The sequence below is a fragment of the Alligator mississippiensis genome, chromosome 8, assembly GCF_030867095.1.
Source record: "Alligator mississippiensis isolate rAllMis1 chromosome 8, rAllMis1, whole genome shotgun sequence".
NCBI classification, from domain to species: domain Eukaryota; kingdom Metazoa; phylum Chordata; order Crocodylia; family Alligatoridae; genus Alligator; species Alligator mississippiensis.
The window spans coordinates 39391528-39415325 of NC_081831.1; the positions used below are offsets into that span (position 1 = coordinate 39391528).

A 23798-nucleotide genomic window follows, 5' to 3' on the forward strand; every position below is an offset into this window, starting at 1 on the left:
CCATTGCCCTGGCCACATTTCCTCTGCAGGTGGGGGCAGCAGCGAGGGGCACAACCCTGTGCTGCTGCCCATGCTGCTCCCGTGCACGCAGGGGGGGTGGGGCAGGGCAGCAGGGAGCTCGGAGCAGGCAGCTTTCTATGCCCCCCGCTGTGCCCAGCCACAACAGGTTCCAGTGCTGCTTTGCATAAGCAGTGAGGGCAGCACAGCAGGGAACATTACTGGTATATGCTGCATCCCCGGAGCCCGGGGCCAGTGCTGGGGCTGGGAGGCAGCTGGGGCTGGGGCTGGGGCAGAGAGGCAGCAGATGTTTGCAGCTGGCCCAGGTTTTGGGTAGCCTCTGACAGCCACAGAGCCTGGGCTGAGGGGCAGGGGCATTGGGTGGGAGGCAAGGGTCATGTGCAGGGATGGGGGGCAGGGGCTTTGGGTAGGTAGCAAGGGGCACAAGCAGGGCATCCTGCCATGTACCCCCTGCCCTCATTTTGTTTTTCTGGCATGCCGGCACTCCAGCACGTTCCAAGGTAGGCATTGTGGGGGTTTTCAGCACTCCGGCCAAAAAAAGGTGCCTACCCCTGCTGTAGCTAGTTGCCTAGACATCACACCGTATGATGAGGCCAGATGTGGCCACAGTTTCCCAGCTTAACCATGAGGACATCATGGGGAACTGGTCAAAGGTTTTCTTGAAATCCAGATATATGACGTCTACGTCATCTCCCTTGTCTAGGGCACATGTTACCTGGTCATAGGAGGAGATGAGGTTGGTCAGGCAAGACCTGCCAGTCACAAAGTCATGTTGGCTGGCATTCAGATGTTTGCCTTCTGTTAGTTTGGTGTTGATGGCTCCCTTGACAATTTTCTCCAGGATTTTTCCAGGGATGGACATCAGACTGATTGGTCTATAGTTCCCTGGGTCATCCCTCCTCCCTTTCTTGAAGATAGGGACCACATTGGCTCTTTTCCAGTCATCCAAGACCTTGCCCGAGAGCCATGAATTTTCAAATATCTCTGCTGAGGGGGATGTAATGATGTTGCCAGCTCCTTCAAGATTCTCAGGTGCATTCTGTCTGGGCTCATAGGCTTGTGAATGTCCAGTTCTCGAGGTGTTCCCTCACCTGATCCACATCGATTTGGGGCCCATCGCCCGTTCCCGGAATGGTTTATGCCATTCCTGACAGTGTGATCATCCTGGGACGGTGAAAGACCAATGAAAAAAAGTAATTTAGGAGATTGGCCCTTTCTTAGGCGTCGGATGTCAGTTGCCCTGTTGGATCTTGAAGGGGCCCAGTGCTATCTTTGTTCTTTTTCCAACTTCCTACGTATCTGAAGAAGGAGTATATAGTGGGCCAGAGAACAAACCTCCCCAGCACTAGCATCATGACAAACCGCAAGGACCTCTCTGGCTCTCTCTTTTCTCCCCGCTATGACATTTCCTCCCCTCCATGACATTTCCTCCTTGTATAGTTCTTTATACAAAGGATGCCAACAGGTATAACACACATGATATTCTCAGGCATAACAGACAACAAGCTATCATCATTATCCAGAAGGTTTTTTATAAAGTAACTTTTACCACAGTTGGTAGGCCCTGCAAGTATCATAGAAAAGTGGTGCTTCCAGCACATATTCATATTCAAAAACCATGCTGGTGGGACTTAAAGTTTTCTGTAAGGACTCTTTTGTCATAAACTACTTTCTCCATTTTCTTGGTAGACTTGGTTTTGATTGTCTACTGCCATTTGTTCCTGACAATAGACCTCTGCTGTACTGCAATGGTTTTAGGGTTGTCCCTGATGGGGTTGGTTCCGTAATCAAGAACAAGATCTCTCAAGCTCTCAAAATTGACTTTTATACAGTTGGCCACATTCAGGGTAATCCCTTTGACTTCTAAGTAGATCTTTCCTCCCAACAGTTTGTACACATAGGTTTTCAGGCTTGTTGACACAAACTATATGATGTATTCATCTGGCGAGATCTCATTTGTGAGCTCGCCTAAATAATCACCTAGCAGGGGATTTCAGTCTCCCCTGGAGCTCACAAATATCACTGAGTCTGTGTCATGGTATAGGCACTGATCTTGCAAGCTGTCTAACAGCTCATACAGGTCTAAGCATGCATACACTGTGGTAAAACAGACTATAAAGATATTAGTGTTGCCTGAGAGCATGTAATGCTCTTTGGTGTGCTTCCAAGACATGCAGGCCATCTCATCATCGATAAAGTTACAGGAGGAAATGTCATAAGGGGGAGAAAAGAGATAGAGAGGTCCTCGGGGTCTCTCGTAATGATGGTGTTGGGGAGGTTTGTCCTCTGGCCCACAAAAATTTGCCCTTCTTTGTGGGTGCATTTTGGCTGGTTTGTTTCATAGATGCATAGTTTCATAGATGTTTGGGTCAGAAGGGACCTTAGCAGTAGGGCTGTGTGAAATTCCAGCAGGTGTTTCACTTTTTTTTGGATTCAGATGTTTCGGTGGCTGAAACACCAAATCTGAAATGACACTCAAAGCTCTGAAGCAGCTCTGAAATGAAACAGGCCATCCACATTTTTTTGGAAGTGTTTCAAAATGATTTGGATGTTTCAGAAATGTTTCAGATGTTTTGAGCTGTTTTGGAGATGTTTCAGAGGCAGTCTTGTTTCAGAGGCAAGGAAAGATAAACTAAGAGAGAGGTGGATGAGAGGGAGGAGGGGTGGGAAAGACTGCTCTGATATTGACATCTGTAGCTGGCCAGTGACAATGATTTGTCCCTGAGGTTCCTTCCAATCCCAGTGCTCTGGGGGAGGGACAGAGAAGCAGCATAAAAGGCTGTTTGTGAACTGCTCTTTGCCATTTTGCAGCTGCATCTGTCTGTGTCTACAGCAGAGACTGAGAGCAGCATCTGTAAGCTTGCAGCTTGGTAATGCCTTGCTACCAAGTTGTAGCCATTGCCAATCCTTTCCTATTTATTTACCTTTGCCTACCCTTCCCCAAAAATCTTGCTATTTGTTTGTCTTATTTTTTTCCCAAAAAACAAATAAAAAGCAGTGCTTTGTCTCGCAGAGACTCACCCAGTGCACTGCAGGAAAGCAGTCAATACACATTCATTTATTACACACACACACACACACACACACACATTTTTTTCCAGCAGACGAAATATGAAGTGTGCTGAAAAGGTGTTACTTTAAGTTTCAATTGACAAATCACAAGCAAGACCTTCTAAAGGGGGATAAGGCAAAATGCCACATTTATTGATTACATGAATTAGACATAGAGGTTTGGACACACCACTTATATAGACACACACAAATCATCATGCACAAAACTTACACACAGGCACACACAAACACAAAACAACCATTTCATTTAGACATTATAGTTACCAGCAGCAGTTGTGTAATAATAGCACTGGGTAGCTGGCCCAGGCCTTATTGAGAGAAGATGCAGATAGCAGGTAGGATGGTTATTATGAGAGAAAGATCCTGTAGATAACAGCTTGGAGCAGGGTGAAACAGACGCATTTGTGCTCCAAAGAAACAGCAGTTGAAAGAAAGGCTGACCCAATTTGGCATTCTTAAAGTTCTCTTTTATAGGGGTTGGCATCCTTTGTTTTAGTGCTTTGGGGTTTTTTATACCCAGCTTTTGTTTTTGTTTTTGTTTTCTCTGCCTTCAACTTATCTTAGCCCAAGGTCAGTTTGGTTGTTAAAGTTGGTATCTCAGGCTTGGAGTATCCTTGCTGCCCATCTGGCAGGATGGGTGCATTCCTTCTCCTCGTTATCTTCTTTGTTCCCTAGGCCTGAAAGGGATTCTTTAGCCATTTATTAATTACTTTACTGACTGGTAACTTATATTTGGTGCCTTGTTGCTTGCATAAACAGTTAAATCTTTTTATCCCATTTCTATGTCATTCTCTCACTATTCACCCTTTTACACACACTCATACATAAAGGCTATGCAGAGTTAATTTACTTATGTCAAGCAGAAAGATACAAAATGGAGTTTTCAAGTTTCTTACAGAACAAGACTAACATGGTTACATTTTACTATTATTACACTCTATGCTAAGATTAGCTACATTAGTTTAGTTTCAGCTACAAAGGCAAATGCCAAGTCTTTTGGCCAGGAAGGGAGGGGAGGCAGAGGGAGAGCTGTAAGTCCCCCCACCTCCCCAAATTTAGATGCAGCCTCTTCCCTAGCACTAGCAAGCAAGACGCTTCTGGTGATAGTGGCAGCAAGGAGGTGAGACCAGTGCCTGCATCTGCACCCCCTCCAATAACACCAGCCATAATAACCCCCAGCACCACTAGCATAACAAGCAGCACCAGCAGCATGACAAGCAGCACCAGCATGACAGGCTCCTCCACCCCCATTTCAGTTCCCAGTCTGAACCTTCCAGTGCCAGAGAAGAACCTGGATCTGGAAGTAGGGGACCTGAGCACCCTAGCAAAAGAAATTCTGGGCACCGAGGAAGAATCTGAGTTTGTGCTCCACTCCTCTCCAAGTTCCCCTAGAGCCAGGTCTCCTTCCCTGGATGGCAGTTCAGAGGTGGTTGACGTTGATCAATGATGGCATAGCCATCTAAAAAATATCCCCCACCTGAAGTTCCCTACCCTGTAATTGGATACTTTCTTTCTCAAATATGTACATCAGCCACTGGATAGATGGGGTTGAAAATCTCTTTGTCTGTCTCTGGTAGTTGTCTGTGGGAAGTAGTGTTATGGTCTGGTCTGTCAAAAACATAAATCTGTACATGGCCATACAGACAGAATCCAGCGTGATATATTGGAAAGGGTCTATGTAGAGACTTACCCATTTGAGCTTACCATCCTTCGTGGTTTTTTGTCCACATAAGATTTACACTTATAACACAAAGTTATAGACAGACAGTCAATCTTTTTTTCAGAAGCCAGAGCTGTGTGTCTCTCTAAGCACTCTATGGATCGACAGACCAGTTTACACTTAGGACACCTCTGTGCCTCTCCCACATTATCTGCACAGTCTGGGCTCAGACAGAGCTGGCACCAGAACCTGCATGCGTGGCTATGGCTGTACAATGTCTGACAAAGATCACAATAATTTCTCAGGCCAAAAACCTTTTTCATGTCCAGAACACCATAATAATGTTCATCATGCAACAGAAAGAAACAGGTATTTGGGTACTGGGGTATGTTGTGTATTTTAAAGAAATCCCACCCTATTTTCCTCTTATGCATTACTATATGAATGTTAACCTTTACAAGGTCTTCAAACAATGCTACGTCCTTCAGCATAACCTGTTTTGAGCTGACCACCCCAACTTCTTGTGCAGCTGGTTTGCACCATGTAGCAGTTCTGCATCTGTGGCTCCTCTAAGATTGGTCAGAGCAAGCAGACTACCGACAAGACAGAGCATATTATCAAAAGTGTTCAGATGGATTAAATACTGCCTTTTTTTGGCAATGATTTAGGAATAGGGGATAGAACTTATCACTCTACAGGCACCACCAACCACATTGCTTACAACAACCACAATCAGCCAGAATGTTGAATCAAACAGTATTTCTCTCTGACTTCGTAACAGCTTACTGATCCACTCTAAAAACAGGTCAGTTTAAATTAATACTTGGTGACTATAAGCAGTTGTTCATACCGTTTGCCTCAATATGGTCCTGGGCATAATCAGAAGGTGTGAATCTATTTGCTGCAATTTGTTCTACCCCCCCTCTTATGGCTTCAAAAGCCATGTGTACCAGCACAGGTTCCAGATTCCTAAAACAAAACTCCTGTATATACCACTGGGGTCCAAACCTAGCTATAGGCCACTCCCAGCATCTCACCCATGCCATTTCTACATCAGACAAGACATCCTCCGCAGGCTCAGGAGGCACTACATTTGTGGGACCCTCTGAGAAGTCTTCTAAATCACTTTCGCCACCCCTATTGTCTGATTCCACAGACCCAGGAGAAGAAGGAGACTTTGAGAAACCCTCTAGAGGGTCTGCTGATTCATTTTCACCAACACTGCTCTCTGACTCCACAGGCTCAGGAGACGACAGAGATTTCAAGGGACCCTCTAGAGGGTCTTCAAAATCACATTCGCCAGATCTGCTCTCTGGCTTCACAGGCTCAGGAAGGTTTGGGGTATTTGGGGCCCCCCTCACTAGGGGGTGTCTTATTCTTTCTCAATAGCCTTTTTCACTCTCATCTTTAAACAGGTCTTTACTTTTTGCCCCACAATCCACTTGTTCCCAGGTTTATCAGCGCCTCCCCTCTTATGATGCATACAGACCTCCCCTCCCCATACATCTGTCCTTTTGTTTGAACAATAATCATGATCTTTCAAGGCATTATGGGTACCAACACCCCCCAAAATCTCTTCTTTTTATTTGAATAATAATCATGATCTTTCAAGGCACTATGGATACCAACACCCCACAAAAAAATCTCTTTTTGTTTGAGCAATAATCATGATCTTTCAAATACATAGGAAGAAGCTCCTCAGGTTTCTCTAAAGTGTGAGAGTAATTAGCCTTGTGTTTCTTATTCACAGACCCCAAAACAGTAGCTTTGGAACTGTGAATGTTTGTGTTTTCACACATGGCTCTCTCAGGGTTTGATGATGTGTTTTCTTCTGAGGAACCAGGAGGTCTTTTCTTTTTTTTACCGTGTCTTTCTGCTCTGGCTTTTGGGTATTCTGAGCCAGGGGATTTCTAATCCTCAGGATAAGTGTTTCTGTGGTTTTCAGTGAGTGGTGCTAGAAGCCTTCAAACTGGATCTGTCCCTCTGGTGTTTCTGGAACATCATCAAAAAGTTTGATTTCAGAATATGTACCTTTCACCACAGGGTAAAGACATGAAAGGGTATAATTGTTCTGATTTTCCATTTGTGAAGAAGGGTTTTTGTTTGGGGACAAACAGTTACAAATGGTATTATGACTTAAGTCTTATACAGCATTAACACACTCTCTGATGACCGTTATTAAATTAATTTTTACCTTTCTGTAGTAAAAGTGCCTGTAGTACTTGTGGTTTTCCCACTAGATAGTTCCTCTAATGAAGACCAAAAGACACCAGTCAGTGAAGATAATGTGTGATCAACAAGAAAAAGTTTGTATATATACATATAGAGTAAAAATAATTAATATATATCTGACAGTGTTCTGAAACAGATTGACCAGCAGAAGAAAATTATTTTCTTGAGAAAAATCAGTTATTTGCTGTTTTCCTAATAAATAGCCCCCCTCTATAATGAAGACCAAAGAAGCAGTAAGTAAAAGATAGTGTAATGAAACAGAAAAGGTGGCATAGAGAGTAAAAATAATGGTTACTGTGCCAGGGTGGCTTACACACCCTGCCGTCAGAACATGGGAAAGAGTGAAGAAAGAAAAGACTTACCAGGGTGAACCCAGACAAAGCCAAAAAATGCAGTGAGCCTTGTTAGGAGGAATGCTGCACCCAAGACAATCAAGAGAATCAGCTGGGGAAGCCAGAGCAGCCAGAGACAGTAAGGGAGATCAGCTGGGAGAGCTAGAGAGGCACAACGAACCCAGCTGCCCAGTGCGGGAAATTTAAGGGATGCCGATAAAACCTTCAGCATTGATCCAAAAGAAAGAAGACTGAGGAAGAGCTGTGGAGAGTGCAAAGAGATGCCAGAGAAAGGGGATCAACCCTGGGACTCAAAGAAGAGTCCCAGCAGCATGCTTACCTGAATATCGGAGGTGAAGTGACAATATCATCTCATCTGGTGAGACCAGTCCAAGACGGTGCAGTAAAACACTCTGGGGACCTAGAAGAGGAGGAAGGTGAAGGAGGGATTAGAGGGAGATGGAACAATAACCCCAAACCCAGCCCTGAGTGTCAAGGGCAGGATTTGAACCAGGAAGCAGCTGGTGCAGAGTAGAATGGGGCAAGTAGACAGGGGAAGAGGTGTCCCAAGGAATCTAGTGCCAGATAACCAGGAAGCTGAAACTCTCAGAGATGAAGACTAAGAATAGCAAGTATATAACACCTGGTGTGAATAGGACAGGGGATGGGGATGGTGGAGTCCTCTGAAGAGGAGCCAGCACCCTGAGTCATTAACAGGTATCTGTCTCCTAGAATTATTTCTATCCTTTCCTCCTTTTCACCAAAGTTGTGGCAAGCAAGTTCTAAAGGGAATACTTGATCCTAGTGAGAACAGACAACTTGACTCCAGGAAGACTTGGCATTGACTCTCAACATTGGTGCATTAGTTGGAAATGCTGGGGAGGCCAGACAGACAAAGAACATTTGGTCAGAACACTGATCTGAAGAATGGAGGGTCCCTCCACCAGCTCTGGGGTATTGGCCCCGAGGGACTGGCAGCATGCCTATCAAGTAGTGGTACAGATAATGCAGGCCCAGCAGGTACAACTAGAAGAATTAGTCTGGGTGAGGACTCAGAAGGCTGAGGCCAGCATGGCTATGCTCAGTCAGCAGCAAGACCATAGCGAAAAAATAGAAGCCCAACAAGCAGCCGTGTTAGGGGCCTCAGATAAGTTCTGAATGCCCAAGATGACAGTGGATGATGAGGCCTACCTAGAGGCCTTCGAGCAAACTACAACTGTGGCTGGTTGGGACTGCAGTAAGTGGGCTTCCTTGTTGGGGCCCCTGCTGATCGGTCAGTCACAGGTAGCCATTAGAGCCTTATCGTGCACCGAGACCAATGATTACAAGGCTGTGAAGCAGGCCATCCTGTACCGACTCGAAATTCTCCCTGAGTTGTACAGGCATCAATTCCGTGCCCCTAAGAGACTGGAAGAGAAGAGACCTTGGATACTAGCCCAGATCCTAAAGGACTCCATCAAATGCTGAATCCAACCCAATAGGTAGATGGTGAGAGAAGTCCTAGAAATTTTCACCCTCGAACAGTTCCTAGAGGATCTGGAAGAGGAGACCCATAGCTGGGTAAGATGACATCAACCCCAGAATATGGAGAAAGCACTACAGTTGGCAGGGGCCTTCATGACTGCCGAGAAGGTTGATTTGAAAGGAAAGAACATCAGGCCAACGGAGATAGCAAAGAAGCCAGAGAGCAGTAAGAACCCACCCTGAGCAGGGTAACCACCTGTGGAATGCAGCGTGATATGTTTCAGGTGCAGGGGCTCCAGACACATATCCCGACAGTGTCCCAAGCAGCTTGACCCTGGGAACCAGAACCCGAGATGGAGAAGGGTAAGAACAGGGAGCCAGAACATTAGGAGCAGATGGACTGTAGTTTCGGTTGTCTCAACTGAGGAAGTGGAGTCCCAAAACCCATGGTTCAGGTCAAGATTGGGTCAGTGCTCATCCCTGCTCTCTTAGATTCAGGGCATGCACAAACCATGATCTGTGAAGGTGTAATTGAGTCACAGGAAAGCAAACCCAACACCAATATCAATATGGTCTGTATACATGGGGAAGCTTACACCTACCCCAGAAGGAGGTTAGTGCTAACAGTAATGAACAGATTGGAGAAGATGCCAGTTGCCTTCACCCAGACACTGCTATATCCCATGCTCCTGGGGCGGGAATAGCCCTACTTCTAGGAGACAATGAACCAAGCCTAGGGACAGAGAGATAGAATGACCCAAGACTAGGGAGGGAAATGACCTGGAAGATGGCTTCCAGGGGGAAGAGGCCACAGACTCTGGGCAAGAGGACAGGTCCCAGCAGGAAGGGGTGATAGAGAAACCAGAGCTACTAACGACTTACCCTCACTTTGAGGTAAGAGACCATATCCTCTACTGAATCAACAAAGAGAAGGTGGTGGGAGAAGAGATAGTCTAGATATTAGTGCCCTGTTGATATCAGAGGGACCTGATACAAATAGCACATGCATTACCATTGGGGGAACATTTGGGATGTGACAAGAGAGTTGAGTGGCTTACACTACAGACTTACTGACTGGGCTTGCACAAGCAAGTGGAACAATTCTGCAGCTCCTGTCTGGATTGCCAATGGTACTCAGACTGCCTACCCCCTCAGGCCCTGATGCGACCCCCCTAGAAATAGTGACCCAGCCGTTTGATAAAATAGCGCTAGAGGTAATCAGCCCACTCCCCAAGAGTGTGGCAGGATACCAATTCATCCTCATCATAGTGAATTACACTACCTGCTATCCAGATGCAATACCCATGAAGGTAGCAACGGCCCCCAAAGTGGCAGAGGAACTGATACAGTGGATCATGCAAGTAGGGATCCCTAGGGAGATACTCTCTGACCAGGACACAAATTTTATGTTGAGAATACTAAAGGGGGTGTGCATGACCTTTAAGATCCGACACTTGAGGATGTTGGTGTATCACTCACAAACCGACCGTCTCATTGAGCATTTTAATCAGATTCTGAAGGCCACGATAAGGAATTGTATCCAGGGGGATACTAGGAGATAGAAACTATATCTACCCCTCTCCTGTTCACCATCAGGGAAGTGTCCTAAGCCTCCCTAGGCTGCATCCCCTTTGAGTTGACCTTTGGCCACAAACCACGAGGCCTGCTTGATATTGTCCATGAGGGCTGGGGGGAGAATGAACCTGGGGGCAACAAGAACTCACATCAGGTCTGAGAGCTTCAGGAATGATTGGAAAGGGTAAGACAGATTGCAAGGGATAACTTGAAAGAGAGCCAAGCTAGCCAGAAGCAGAGATATGACCAGGGTACCTGAACAAGAGAATTAAGGGAGGGCGATATGGTTCTAGTTATTCTACCAGACCACACAAGCAAATTAGTATCCAGATGGCAAGGCCTTTTTAGGATAAGGAGGAAAGTGGGCCCCATAAACTACAAAGTACACTGTCCCAGGGACACTGGGGCTAGAGGGAAACCCCGGCCCAAAACCAAAGGAAATGAAAACGTATACTTACCCTTTGCAGGAGTCAAGGGCAGCGGAGGTGCGCATGCCGGGAAACCACCCGCGTGGGTTATTAGCCGCGCTTACATTCAGCTGAGGCCAGGTGACGTCAGTGAGAGACGCCACCCGGCAGGAATAAAGTGCGGCCCCGGGGGCACAGGAGGCACGCTGCAGGAGAACACGAAGCCCAGAGGGAAGCCCGAGGACAGAAGCGGGCACCCGCGGGGTGTCTCTGCCTTGGGCAGGGTAAGCTGCAGCAGCGCGGGGAGCGGCGAGAGCGGCGAGAGCCACAGCCACGAGGACTCCAGCTGTGGAGCTGACGCAAGAGCCGGTAGGAGAGCGGGGACGGGAACCAGCGGTGAAGGAACCAGTGGAAGAGCCAGCAGGGACACCGGTGAGGGAGCTGGAGGGAGAGCCGGCAGGGATGCCGGTGAGGGAGCCAGAGGAAGAGCCGGCAGGGACACCAGTGAAGGAACCAGTGGAAGAACCGGCAGGGACACCAGTGAAGGAACCGGTGGGAGAGCCGGCAGGGACGCCGGGGAGGAAGCCCGCAGGGGCAACAGAATCTCGGGTCTTGTAGTCCTCAGACCGGAACCCAGCTCAAGTCACCGAGTCGAGCGGGTCGGGGACAAGGGAAGAGCCGAGGCGGGGCCGGTGATTAGAAGCTGAAAGATCCACGACTGAAGGTGGAGTTGGCCGGGGTGTAGGGGAGGTTGGAGCCCTGTGAGTGCCCGCCAAAGGCATGTTGGCACTGGAGGCCGCGGAGAGGGGGACCCCACCACTGAGGGTCCAGTTAAGACCGCGGCTGGCGAGTTCCGGGGGTTCTGCCACCGTCACCTGGGGCACCCTCTGGGGACCCTCCCACGGGACCGGGGCAGACCCGGTCAGCTACCCGCGCAAAAGTAGCCCGGGAACGCCTTTTGGAGCAGAGGCGGGCACAACGTGGTGGCAGCAGTGGGATCATGAAGGAACCCGACCTTGCAACCTATGCCAGCATGCAAGCCACGGCTATCAGTCCCGCTGATGTCCTCGGACAGAACTTACAGGCTTTGACCCAGATCCTGAACTCTCAGCAACAAATGCTAGACCGGCAACAGGATTGGCTCCAACACAGTTTGGTGTCCTTCAAAATGCCTAAAATGACTAAGGACAACGACCCGGAGGTGTATATCGAGGCATTCGAGCGGCACGCCCTCATGACCAGGCTCGACAAGAGATATTGGGCCAGCCAGTTAGGAGCCTTAGTAGTTGGCAAGGCCCAAGCCACCTATCGGGCCTTCTCGAGGGATGACGCCCAAGACTACAAGCACGTGAAGGAAGCCATCCTATACAGATTGGAGATTAACTCTGAGCACTACTGTCGCCAGTTCCGGGCCAAGAAGGGACCTGAGGCGAAACAACCGAGAGTGTTGCAGCTTCTGTGGGATCTGCTGGATAAGTGGGTGAACCCAGCGGGGCAGGACAGAGAGGCATTGGCTGACCAGATCGTCCTTGAACAGTTTCAGAACGATTTAGAAGAGCGGACGCAATGCTGGGTCCGACAACATACCCCACGGACCTGTGAACAAGCTCTAAAATTGGCCGAGGCTTTTACTGCCTCGGAGGCCCACTACCCCAGGGAAAGGAGGAACCTGGGACCCTCGATGGCAGCCCCAAGAGAGCCGGAGCGCCGGCGTCCGCCTGGCCGGGGGGCTACCAGAGATACCGTGTGTTTCCGGTGCGGGCAGAAGGGCCATTTTTCTAGGGAATGCCCGAGCCAAGCCGCAGAACACTGGATCCCGGACGACAGAGCAAGGGCCCCAACAGAGTGGTGGAGAGGCCCAGAGCCCGCCGAGCCAATGGACTGCAGCTATGTGGTCGGTGGGGAGAACGTGGCTTGGAGACGTCCCGTTGTCAAGGCTTGGGTGGAAGGTCGCCCCATGCGAGCTACCCTGGATTCGGGGTGTGCTCAATCTCTTGTCAGAGGAGATTTGGTACAATCGCATGGCCGGTGGACGGCTCACCCCGTGAGAGTAGCCTGCCTCCATGGGGACGCCAAGCAGATCGAGCGCCAATGAGTCCGCCTACGGGTAATGGAGCACGAGGGAGAACTCCTGGTGGGGGTCGTGTCCCAGTTAGCGTGTGAGATGCTTCTAGGATGAGACTGGACGCCAGTATACGACGTCCTGGATAGGGTGAGGGACACGGAAGTAGCCCGTAAGAAGATTCAGAACCGGGAGGGCTGGTTGGGCGAGATCAAAGAAAACGAAGGTTCGGCTGACGAGACGGATGAATTGGACCTTAGCGACTTTACCAGTAGCCTCCTGTTCGGAGAAGCACAAGAGGAGGATCAGGAGATCGGGGTGCTCCGAGAGCAGGCCCAAAGTACCAGAGGGGCCTCAACGTTATCGCCTGAAGGGCATCCCCGCTTCAAGGTAAGGAACCGCCTTAAAGGGGACAGGGGGGAGGAGACCGAGGGCTTGCAGCTAGTAGTGCCCGCCCGATTCCGCCAGGCCATTTGGCAGTTGGCGCATGCAAGTCCCACAGGGGGACATCTGGGCTGGGACAAGACCCTCGCGAGAATGAGCAGGTGGTTTTTTTGGCCCGGGATGGGGGAGGAAGTGGCCCGCCAATGTGCAGCCTGCCCCAACTGCCAAAAGATGAGAACCGAGCATCCTCCATGGGCACCCCTCCAACCCATGCCCGTTATCGACGCCCCGTTTTCAAGGATAGCCTTAGATGTCATGGGCCCCTTTCCCCGCAGCAGCTCAGGCCACCAATACATCTTGGTCATTGTGAATTATGCCACCCGGTACCTTGCAATCCCCCTGCGAGCCGTAACCGCCCCATGTATTGCAGAAGAGCTAATAAGATGGATAGCCCGGATGGGGATCCCGCAAGAGATACTAACGGACCAAGGAAAGAATTTCATGTCTGGGGTTTTGAGGGTGGTATGCCGAACCCTCCAAATAAAACAGCTCCGCACCTCGGTTTACCATCCCCAAACCAATGGGTTGGTAGAACGCCTCAATGGGACGATAAAACGGGTATTGCGCCGGTGCATACAAGGGGACCCCTGGAAATGGGATCTCCTCCTTCCTCTAGTATTGTTCACTCTCAGGGACACCCCCCAAGATTCCACGAAGTTCTCTCCATTCGAGCGAGTGTTGGGACATCGCCCGCGGGGTCTCTTGCAGGTCTTGAGAGAAGAATGGGAGCAGGGAGAAGGGCCCTCCCAGGAGCCAAAGACATACCAACAGGCGTTCCAGCACAGGATCAGATTGGCCCGGGACCTAGCTCAGGAAAACCTAAGAGAAGCCCAAACCCGTCAAAAAGGCCAGTATTACCGCTGGGCCAAAGAGCGAGAATTCGAGCCGGGGCAAAGAGTCCTGGTGCTGCTCCCCACGTCCACGAGCAAGCTCCTAAAGCAGTGGCAGGGGCCATTTGAAATTCTCCGATGGGTGGGACCAGTGGATTACGAGGTTCACAGGCCCAGACACCTTCGAGAAAAGCAAATTTACCATGTGAACCTCCTACGGGAATGGCGGGAGCCCGAAGGATGGGTGGCCTTTTCCAAGGCCGATAACGAGGACCTAGGACCCCAGGGGTTAGAAAGAGGGACTGAGCCCTCTCCAGAGGGAACCCCGGTTAGGATAGGAGAGGAATTGTCCTCTGTTCAGCAGCGAGAGGCCCGAAGCTTGATAAACGAGTTCCGAGAAGTATTCCGCAAGGAACCCGGCTGGGTTCGGGGCTTGTGCCACGCTATAAAAATGCCCCCTGGGGCAATAGTGAGGGAGAGGTGGCGACCCATTCCCCACCACCTCCTGGAAACCGTCCGCAGAGAGATAGATTCAATGTTGAGGCTAGGAGTCATTCGGCCTTCAAGAAGTCCCTGGAGGAGCCCACTGGTGCCGGTGCATAAGCCTGACGGGTCTTTAAGGCTTTGTGTGGATTACAGAAGATTGAATGCCATGGAAGTTTTCGACGCATTCCCCATGCCCCACGTGGCAGAGCTGGTAGAAAGGATAGGGGATGCCCGGTATATATCGACCCTTGACCTGGCAAAGGGATATTGGCAGATTCCAGTGGCCAAGGAAGACCGGCTGAAGACAGCGTTCGGCACCCTGTGGGGACTGTACGAGTTCATTAGAATGCCCTTTGGATTACATGGTGCCGCCGCAACGTTCCAACGTCTAATGGACCAGATCCTGGCACCCCACGCCAAATACGCGGCGGCGTACATAGACAATATAGTCATATACTCCCGGACCTGGGAGCAGCACAAGAGCGCCCTTCGAGCCATCCTCACAGAACTGAGGCACGCCGGCCTAACTGCAAACCCCCGAAAATGTGTCCTGGCCCAGAAAGAAACAAAATATTTAGGGTTCTTGGTCAGCAGAGGCACGATTAAACCCTTGGCCGACAAGGTAGAAACCATCTGCAACTTCACAGCCCCTCAAAACTGCCACCAGCTACGGTCATTTTTAGGGCTAACCAATTATTACAGGCGATTTGTACCGCACTTCGCAGAGCTGGCAACACCCTTATCGGAGGCCCTCAAAGGGCGGAAAACGGGGGCAGTAAAATGGACGAAAGAGATGGTGCAAAGTTTTGAAAGATTGAAAAGGGCGTTGTGCGAAGATGTTATAATTCACACCCCTGACTTCCGAAAACCCTTTATTTTACAGATGGACGCCTCAGAGACAGCGGTGGGTGCCGTCCTCACCCAGGAAGAGGGGGAGAATGAAAGACCCGTGGCATACGCAAGCCGCAAACTGCTACCAGCGGAGAAAAGGTACGCAACTATCGAACACGAGTGCCTGGCAATTCAGTGGGCAGTAGACCACTTTAGATACTACCTGATGGGTAGAGAGTTTAAACTGGTAACTGACCATGCCCCGCTGAGGTGGCTGAGTACAGCCAAGACCGATAATGCCCGGATTACCCGGTGGTCCTTGGCACTCCAACCATATAAGTTCCACATAATACAACGACCCGGAAAAACCAATACAGTGGCAGACTTCTTGTCCAGGTGTAGAGGCAAAGACCAGACTGGGAACCAAGGAGGTCAAGTAAAGGGACGGACTGACACCACAGATACGACCCGGATGGGGAACGAAGAAGCGCCCCAAGGCATCTTAAGGGGGGGGTTATGTCCCAGGGACACCAGGGCTAGAGGGAAACCCCGGCCCAAAACCAAAGGAAATGAAAACGTATACTTACCCTTTGCAGGAGTCAAGGGCAGTGGAGGCGCGCACGCTGGGAAACCACCCGCGCAGGTTATTAGCCGCGCTTACATTCAGCTGAGGTCAGGTGATGTCAGTGAGAGACGCCACCCGGCGGGAATAAAGTGCAGCCCCGGGGGCACAGGAGGCACGCTGCAGGAGAATGCGAAGCCTGGAGGGAAGCCCGAGGGCGGAAGCGGGCACCCGCGGGGTGTCTCTGCCTTGGGCAGGGTAAGCTGCAGCAGCGCAGGGAGCGGCGAGAGCAGCGAGAGCGGCGAGAGCAGCAAGAGCCGCAGCCATGAGGACTCCAGCTGTGGAGCTGACGCAAGAGCCGGTAGGAGAGCGGGGACGGGAACCAGCGGTGAAGGAACCAGTGGAAAAGCCAGCAGGGACCGCCGGTGAGGGAGCTGGAGGGAGAGCCAGCAGGGACGCCAGTGAGGGAGCCAGAGGAAGAGCCGACAGGGACACCGGTGAAGGAACTGGTGGAAGAGCCGGCAGGAACCAGGGAGAGAGCCAGCAGGGACGCCGGGGAGGAAGCCCACAGGGGCAACAGAATCTCGGGTCTCGTGGTCCTCAGACCGGAACCCAGCTCAAGTCACCGAGTCGAGCGGGTCGGGGACGAGGGAAGAGCCGAGGCGGGGCCGGTGATAAGAAGCTGAAAGATCCACGACTGAAGGTGGAGTTGGCCGGGGTGTAGGGGAGGTTGGAGCCCCGTGAGTGCCCGCCAAAGGCGTGTTGGCACTGGAGGCCGCGGAGAGGGGGACCCACCATTGAGGGTCCAGTTAAGACCGCGGCTGGCGAGTTCCGGGGGTCTGCCACTGTCACCCGAGGCACCCTCTGGGGACCCTCCCGCAGGACCAGGGCAGACCCGGTCAGCTACCCGCGCAAAAGTAGCCTGGGAACGCCTTTTGGAGCAGAGGCAGACACATACACCACATAGGATGGCGCAGGTACAAGCAAATGTATCACGTAAACCTGTTAAAGAAGAGGGAAACCTGTGACAACTACTTGATGGACCCCTGGGCGGTAGAAGAAGAGTGGGCCCCAGAGACTAGAAAGGGCCAGGATGAGGCCAGACCAGCCCCAGTGATCGGGGAGCAAATACCTCAAGTGGGGGCGGGAACAGCTAAAATGATTGGCAAGCAGGTTTAAAGATGTATTTACCGAAGTGCTGGGCAGAGCCAAAGGGATATATCACCGGTTCAGGAGCAGGCCTGGCCAGGTAGTAAGGGAACATTGGAGGAAGCTACCCCAAGCCCTATACATCCCAGTGCAAAAGGAATTAGAGCAAATGTTGGCCCGAGGCATCATCCAGGAGTCACAGAGACCTTGGAGGAGCCCCTTGGTGATGGTACCGAAACCCAATGGGGCCATTCAGCTCTGCGTCAACTTCAGAAAGGTGAATACTATTTCCTCCTTCGATGCTTTTCCGATGCCCAATATTGAAGAGATGTTGGAAAAGATATGGTAGGCCAAGTATATTTTCACCTTAGATTTAACAAAGGGGTACTGGCAGATCCCCACGGCACCCAAGGACAAGGTGAAATCCGCCTTTGGTATGCCCTGGGGCCTGTGCCAGTTTATACATCTGCCCTTTGGCCTACATGGAATGGCCTCCTCTTTTCAAAGATTGATGGACAGGATCCTAACAACCCGCTGAGAATACGCTGTGGCATATATTGACGATACTGTTATCTGTTCAGGGACATGGGAACAGTATGTGCACCACATAGAGAATATCTTAGAAGAGTTAAGACACAACGGGCTGATGGCCAACCCAAAAAAATGTGCCCTGGGGCAAACGGAAATTAAATACTTAGGGTTCAAGTTACGGCAGGGGAGAATAGCCCCAATAGCCAACGAAGTGGAGGCGATACAATCATACCAACAACCACAGATCAAGAAGCAGCTGAGAGCCTTCCTTAGGGTTAGTAAACTACTACTGGAGGTTTATACCTTGGTTCTCAGAGTTAGCTACCTCCTTAACCAGCATACTACAGAGGAAGGGAGGGGGCCGAGTAGAATGGACCCAAGAAACCCAGGAGGCATTTACAAAGGTAAAGACAGTGCTGTGTAACACCCTGGCGCTGTATACGCCTGATTTTAAACAAACATTCTGACTACACACAGATGCTTTGGCTATCACCTTGGGGGCCATCCTATCACAAGTCCAGGGAGACAAAAGGCCGATAGCCTTCACGAGCCAGAAACTATCCAAGGCCAAAACCCAATATTCAACAATAGAATGGCAATAACAGAGTGCTTGGCAATAAAGTGGGGAGTCAAATTATTTTGGCACTATCTATATGGGAGAAAATTCATTTTAATTATGGACCATGCACCACTTAGGTGGCTACAGATGTCAAAAACCAAAAACCCCAGTGTGACGAACAGCTTTAATGCTCTGTCACTTTAAGGGCCAAAGCAGGCAATCGCCAGGTAGCTGATGTGGGCAGATTTTAGAGCCCAGTTCTCCTTGTGAAGGGAGCAGTTTGTGATTAGCAGCCCTAGCAGTAACATTGCCCGGTGGAGCTCCTGTTCCACGAACAGCTCAGAGGTAAGGGTGAGGCTTTGGGGAAGGAGGCCTCATTGGTCCTGGGCATGACCTGAAACTGCATCCTGCAGATAGGTGGTCTGGTGGGGCTGTTCATGGTGGGACAGTCCCCAAGAAATGCCAAGCCAGTAACCACCCCGGTGAAAGGCAGCTAGGGGCACTTGAATCCCATCCTCCACCTCGGGGTGGGTGAGTTATCTAGAGTGGTGGGCCAGGCATGCAGAGTGGGGCACTTGAGCCTACGGGGGTGTTTGACCCCATGCCCTAGGGAGAGGACAGAGTGGAGGGCCAGGCACAGCAAGTAGAGTGGCACCTGAGCCTACAGGGGTGTTAGACCCCATGCCTGAATAAGAGGGCAAAGTAGTGTGACCCTAGAGACAGGGCAGAGTTGAGAGGCCCTGAGAGAGAGTAGTGTTGAGAGGCCCAGAGAGAAGGGAGAGCGGAGCCCCAGAGTGGTAGGGGTGGAGTAGTGACCTACTGAGGGGTGTGGGGCAAAGTCAGCCCACAGTTCTGCGGATCACCCAGCATCCATTTAAATGAGGGTCATTGGAGAGGTCCAAAAAGCTGCATGCCTGCTGGCTGAGGAGAGATAAGCCTGATGGCCCTCCAGGTACTCAAAGGGAGTAAGGGCAGGGTGCATGTGGCCCAATGGGGTGGTATGAGAGAGGGCCACGACAGGCGGTATGAGAGGCCTGGTAAGAGCAGGCCTCAGTAAGAGGGGGATGGTATCCATGTGGCCCAGAATGGGGCAGGATGTAAGAGGCCTAACTGTGTGTTGAGTTTGGTCTGACCTCAAGACAGGGTAAATACTAATCGGAGTGTGTTATCTGCGAGGCATGGGACATGTAAAGGGGTGGTCAAAGCGTTTACATTTGGCCCTTGTCATCAAAGTGGTTGAAGGGCAGCCTCCCATTTATTTAACAACTGAAACAATCTATGACAAGGTGTGGAAGGTGAACAAGGTGGGCGGTTTTGCCCAAAGACAAAGGAGCAGGCCAGTCCTGGGACTGGGCCTGGGAGTTGGCTCCTTTCATCACACCCAGATTGATGAGATGGGCCTTGGCCCTACAACCTTTTTGTTTCTCCATAAAACACCAACCAGGCTGGCTAAACATCACAGCAAACTATCTCTCGAGACTGACAAATAGCAAACAATCAGTGGTGATGGAAACAAAGAAAGGGAACAACAACAGAGGAAAGACAGTGACTAGTGTCTCACAAGTGAGACTTCCACTAAGCGGGGAGGTATGTGGCAGGGCGGCTTACATGCCCTGCCACAAGAACGTCGAAGCAAGTAAACAAAGAAAAGAATAACCGGGGTGAACCCGAATGAAGCTGAAAGGCACGACAAGCCTGAGCGAGAGGAATGCTGCACCCCGGACAATGAAGAGAATCAGCTGGGGAAGCCAGGGCAGTGAAAGATCAAAAGCTGCCATGAAAAACACAGCGAGCTGGGACAAACTCAGAGGGAGGAGATGTTCAGCATCGACTCTCACAGTTACATACATAACTCCTGCCTTGGTCTGACTCTTCTGATGTTTTTCTTATCTAAAGTTTAGCATCTTCTGGTGCCTGAACCTTTAATTCAGTAGATAGACTCTATATAATGAAGACCAAAGAGAAAAAAGTAAGTAAAGCATAAAAAGCTTATAAAGATATATACAACGTATGACTACAGAGATAAATTCTCCTTGGAACAGTTCCAACATCCTGAGAAAAGGGGTGCTTTCTGACCTACTGAGGGGTTATATTCTGATGACTTCTGATTTTAATATTTATGAGGCCTCTCTCTCTGATTGGTGGGTCATCATCAAGGACAGTCCTGGTTTTTGCATCCTGATCTTTGATTCATCCCTGTAGAACCATTGTGATGGAATCAAATCCATTTAATTTTGGGGTGGTACCACCTGGCCTGTTTCTTTTTGTAAGATTCTTATGTGTGAAAAGAACAACCGGTTATAGCCATCAGGTCTAATTACTTCAAGGCGACAGTCTTCACCTGCTCCACAGGATTTTCTTCAGGCATGTTTCAACATGCCTTTATTTGTGACTCCTTTAATTTTATAATAATACTAGCCAATTGCCCATCAAGCGGAGAGGGGGCTGGGATAGAGTGCTGCTACCTAACACTCCATGCTGCCACTGTTCTTCCTCTAGCAGGGAGCAGGGTGGGGCTCCCCCACCCTCTGTCCGTTCCTTGGCATGACTTCAGAATCATGGTGGCGCTCCCCCAAGCAGCATTTGGGTCTTCAGCCAATGGTTTATAATTGCCACACTCTCAGCTAAATGTTTCTCAGTGAGGCATAGACAATCCATAAAGTACCCTAACTTTAATAATAGCTTTTGAATACTTTCCATACACAGCTGAGTACAAAGTTCCTGAATTGTCTGATTTATATCCTCATCTGTCCAATCCACACAATTGTGGCTTCCATGGTGCAGCTCGGAGACAGCCCATGCAGTCTTCAAAAAGTCTCTTTCTCGAGCAATATTTCAGTATATCATAACAACAAACATGTACAAGAGATTTCATGAGGCTTTTACATCCCTGCTGTGAGACAGGGCCTGCTCATTCAATTCCTAGTTGTCTTCTAAAAGCCACAGCACCTTCTTCTTTTGAAGCATCAGGCCTCTGATTGTCACAAAAACAGCTTCTCTTTTCCAATACAGGGGTTACAGGGATGCTGCTGTGTTGTCTTTCTGGTGTCATTAGAAAGGCTTCATCAAGCTGCAGAGGAATTTTAAAGAAGAAACGCTAGTTAGCTACTGTTTAAGGAGTTTGTAGTTAATTTCTGCCCCACCATCAACACCCCTAAGGACCCTCACACCTCCCAGTTCAAGAAACTCACCAGTGCCTCTGCCCCCTTGGAGACATCTTCTCCCTCAGCATCCAACACGAGATATCCCTCTTCTCCAGAATCCTCAGCGTCTGCTCTGGCAACTGGCCATTAAACATCTCAGGCAAGTCTTGGGTTAGGGGGCTACTCTCCTTAATCTCCATCTCTTCAGAACTATTGCTACGGTAGTGCTTTCTTGGCAGACATCTGTCAGGCCTTGGTGGTAAGGCAGGAAAAAAGGGCCTTACTGGTATAGTGTAATTATATAGGGATTATATAGTAAACACAGAATCATCCTGTTACTGTAGAAAACTGCTCCCTCCAAAAAAAATCTAAATTAGTTACTTCATCAGAGCCGTTGGGGTTTAGCTTGTCTGCCACTTCCATGCTCTTTGCTGGTGGCTCTGATGCAGTCTGTTGGGGGTCTGCCATGGTCCCTGGATCTGTTTTGGGAGTCCAGAAATCTGTCTCAACCACCAAGATCTCATCCATACTGCTGCCGACAGAGGTCTGAACAGTGTCTGAGGCTTCCAAAGCGTAAGAATCCAATTTGCTTCTGTCTGCATTGGCATGGTCTCAGAAAACATGTGACTTGGTTTGGAGGGTTTCCCAAGAGGATTTAGAAAAGAGGCAGTGTGACGTCTGTAGGTATTGTAGGGCTTGCTAGTACTGCCCTGTGCTCATCGGCCTACAGGTGGTGACAGGGTAGACCTTGGCTCTGGATCACCAGGTCTGCCAGGAAGTAGATCTTACGTTTTTCTCTCCTGCCATGACTTTGGTGACATTTATATTCCCGGGAGGCAACGCCCACGGTGATCCTGCCTGGTCTTGATCCCTGTGTCTTCGGTGGGGCTCCAAATCTCCCCTTTACACCAGCCTAACCTCTCCAGATGGTGTTTTACAATGTTCTTTCACAGCCAGGTTGCAGTGCTGCCAGTTGTAACCTTCTCTGCACCCCAGGGTGTCCTAGTGCCTCTTTTGGGTACACCCTTCCAGGGGCCGGTCTTGGCCGGCGCTCAAACAAAACCAAAAAAAATAGACAGCAAAAGAAATCACAGAAAAAAAACCTCGGCTGCTTCTCAGCCTTCTTGTCAGGCTCTGGCAATGTCCCCAGAACAAATCCCTTAGTCCATTCTCTGCTGTGCAAGCCTACCCTGCACCCCTATGAACGCTCACAGTTTTTCGGGGTCTCCCCCACCATGCAGGAAGGCTCTACCTGTGACTGTAGATTTTTTCCCTTCAGACCCTTCTCCGGATCCTTAGCTGTGGCTCCACTCCGGAGATCCCACTAGCCGCTTGTTCACAGGCCTCCGCCTGCCTCAGGGTCACTCCCACAGTGTTCTTCAGGCATGCTCTGCAGTTTCTGCCTGCCAAGACACTCAACCGCTCCTCTCTCCCTGCAGCCTGCAGGGAACTGACCCCCCTCTGCCCCTCTCAGGGCCGGAAATACCTTTGAGCGGCCTCTCTCTGCCAATCCTGAGCGAGATGCTGCTCTGGAAATTGGATGGGTATTTTCCTTCCTTTCCGGGCTACAGCTGCAGCGCTGCTGGCCCTCCATGCTGTACGTTCGGTCTCACTCTTTCACAGACAGGCCAGGGACTTCCAGCCTAGGTCCCACCCTCTATACTTGCCCTGAACGGTTCAGCACTGTTCTCAGGGGAGGCGTTTCCCAGTCAAGGAGCAGAACTTCTGATGTCACAGGGGCATGTGATGGAAACAGGGTGTCCTGGGATGTAACATGATGGTCAAGATGGCCACAACATGGTGGTTAGTAGGGAAGTGTGAAGCAGGCCTGTGATGGGGCACCAAGTCTGCCCTGTCCCAGAACTCCGGGGGAGTGAAGGAAAACAGAAAACTGACCTTAGCAATGAGTCTGAGGAGAGAAAGGAGTGGGGATACCTGGATGGAGGAGAGAGGGACCCAGATGAAAACATAAACAAAGGCATCATGTGCTGAGGGAGCAGAGGGGAGGGTGCCAGCTGTGAGACAGGCAGCAGACAGCCAGAAGGATTTAAACGGCAACAGAACCCAGAGTTAGTTCTTGAAAAGAGAAGAAAGAAACCCAGAAGAAATAGGGAAAGACTACAAGAGACAGACAACAGATGACAGACAGAAGGGAACGGAAGAAGGGTCCTGGAGAGGGACTTACCTGGGAAGCTGAAATGAGGTAATGAAGGAGACCTGTGAGTTGGTGAGTCTGATACCTGAGGACATTGGGTAATGTCCCATAGACTTAAAAAAGAGAGAGGAATGAGAGTGTATGAAGATTAACAAAGAGAAGAGAACCCCACATTTTGATATCCATAGAAAATACAAGGTGACATAGAATTGCCATTTGCTGGGGACCCGTGCAGAGGAGAATGGGGCAAACAACCAAGAAATGGAGAGCTCTCAAAGAGAGAGGG

The 23798-nt window shown here is 50.1% G+C and overlaps 1 long non-coding RNA gene across 6 annotated transcripts; it reads right to left on the minus strand.

Annotated features, from left to right (window-relative positions):
- Positions 1 to 3188: 3188 nt before the first annotated feature.
- On the minus strand, positions 3189 to 22997 carry LOC109281807 (uncharacterized). 6 transcript variants are annotated; one of them, XR_009463936.1, is made up of 4 exons: positions 21406 to 22987; positions 7655 to 21284; positions 6945 to 6999; positions 3189 to 6742 (listed from the first exon to the last, which is right to left on the minus strand). It is a non-coding gene; the product is annotated as an uncharacterized LOC109281807 (long non-coding RNA). The 6 variants fall into 6 exon arrangements; XR_009463934.1 differs by having other exon boundaries at positions 3189 to 6999; XR_009463935.1 differs by having other exon boundaries at positions 6945 to 21284; positions 21406 to 22986.
- Positions 22998 to 23798: the final 801 nt, after the last annotated feature.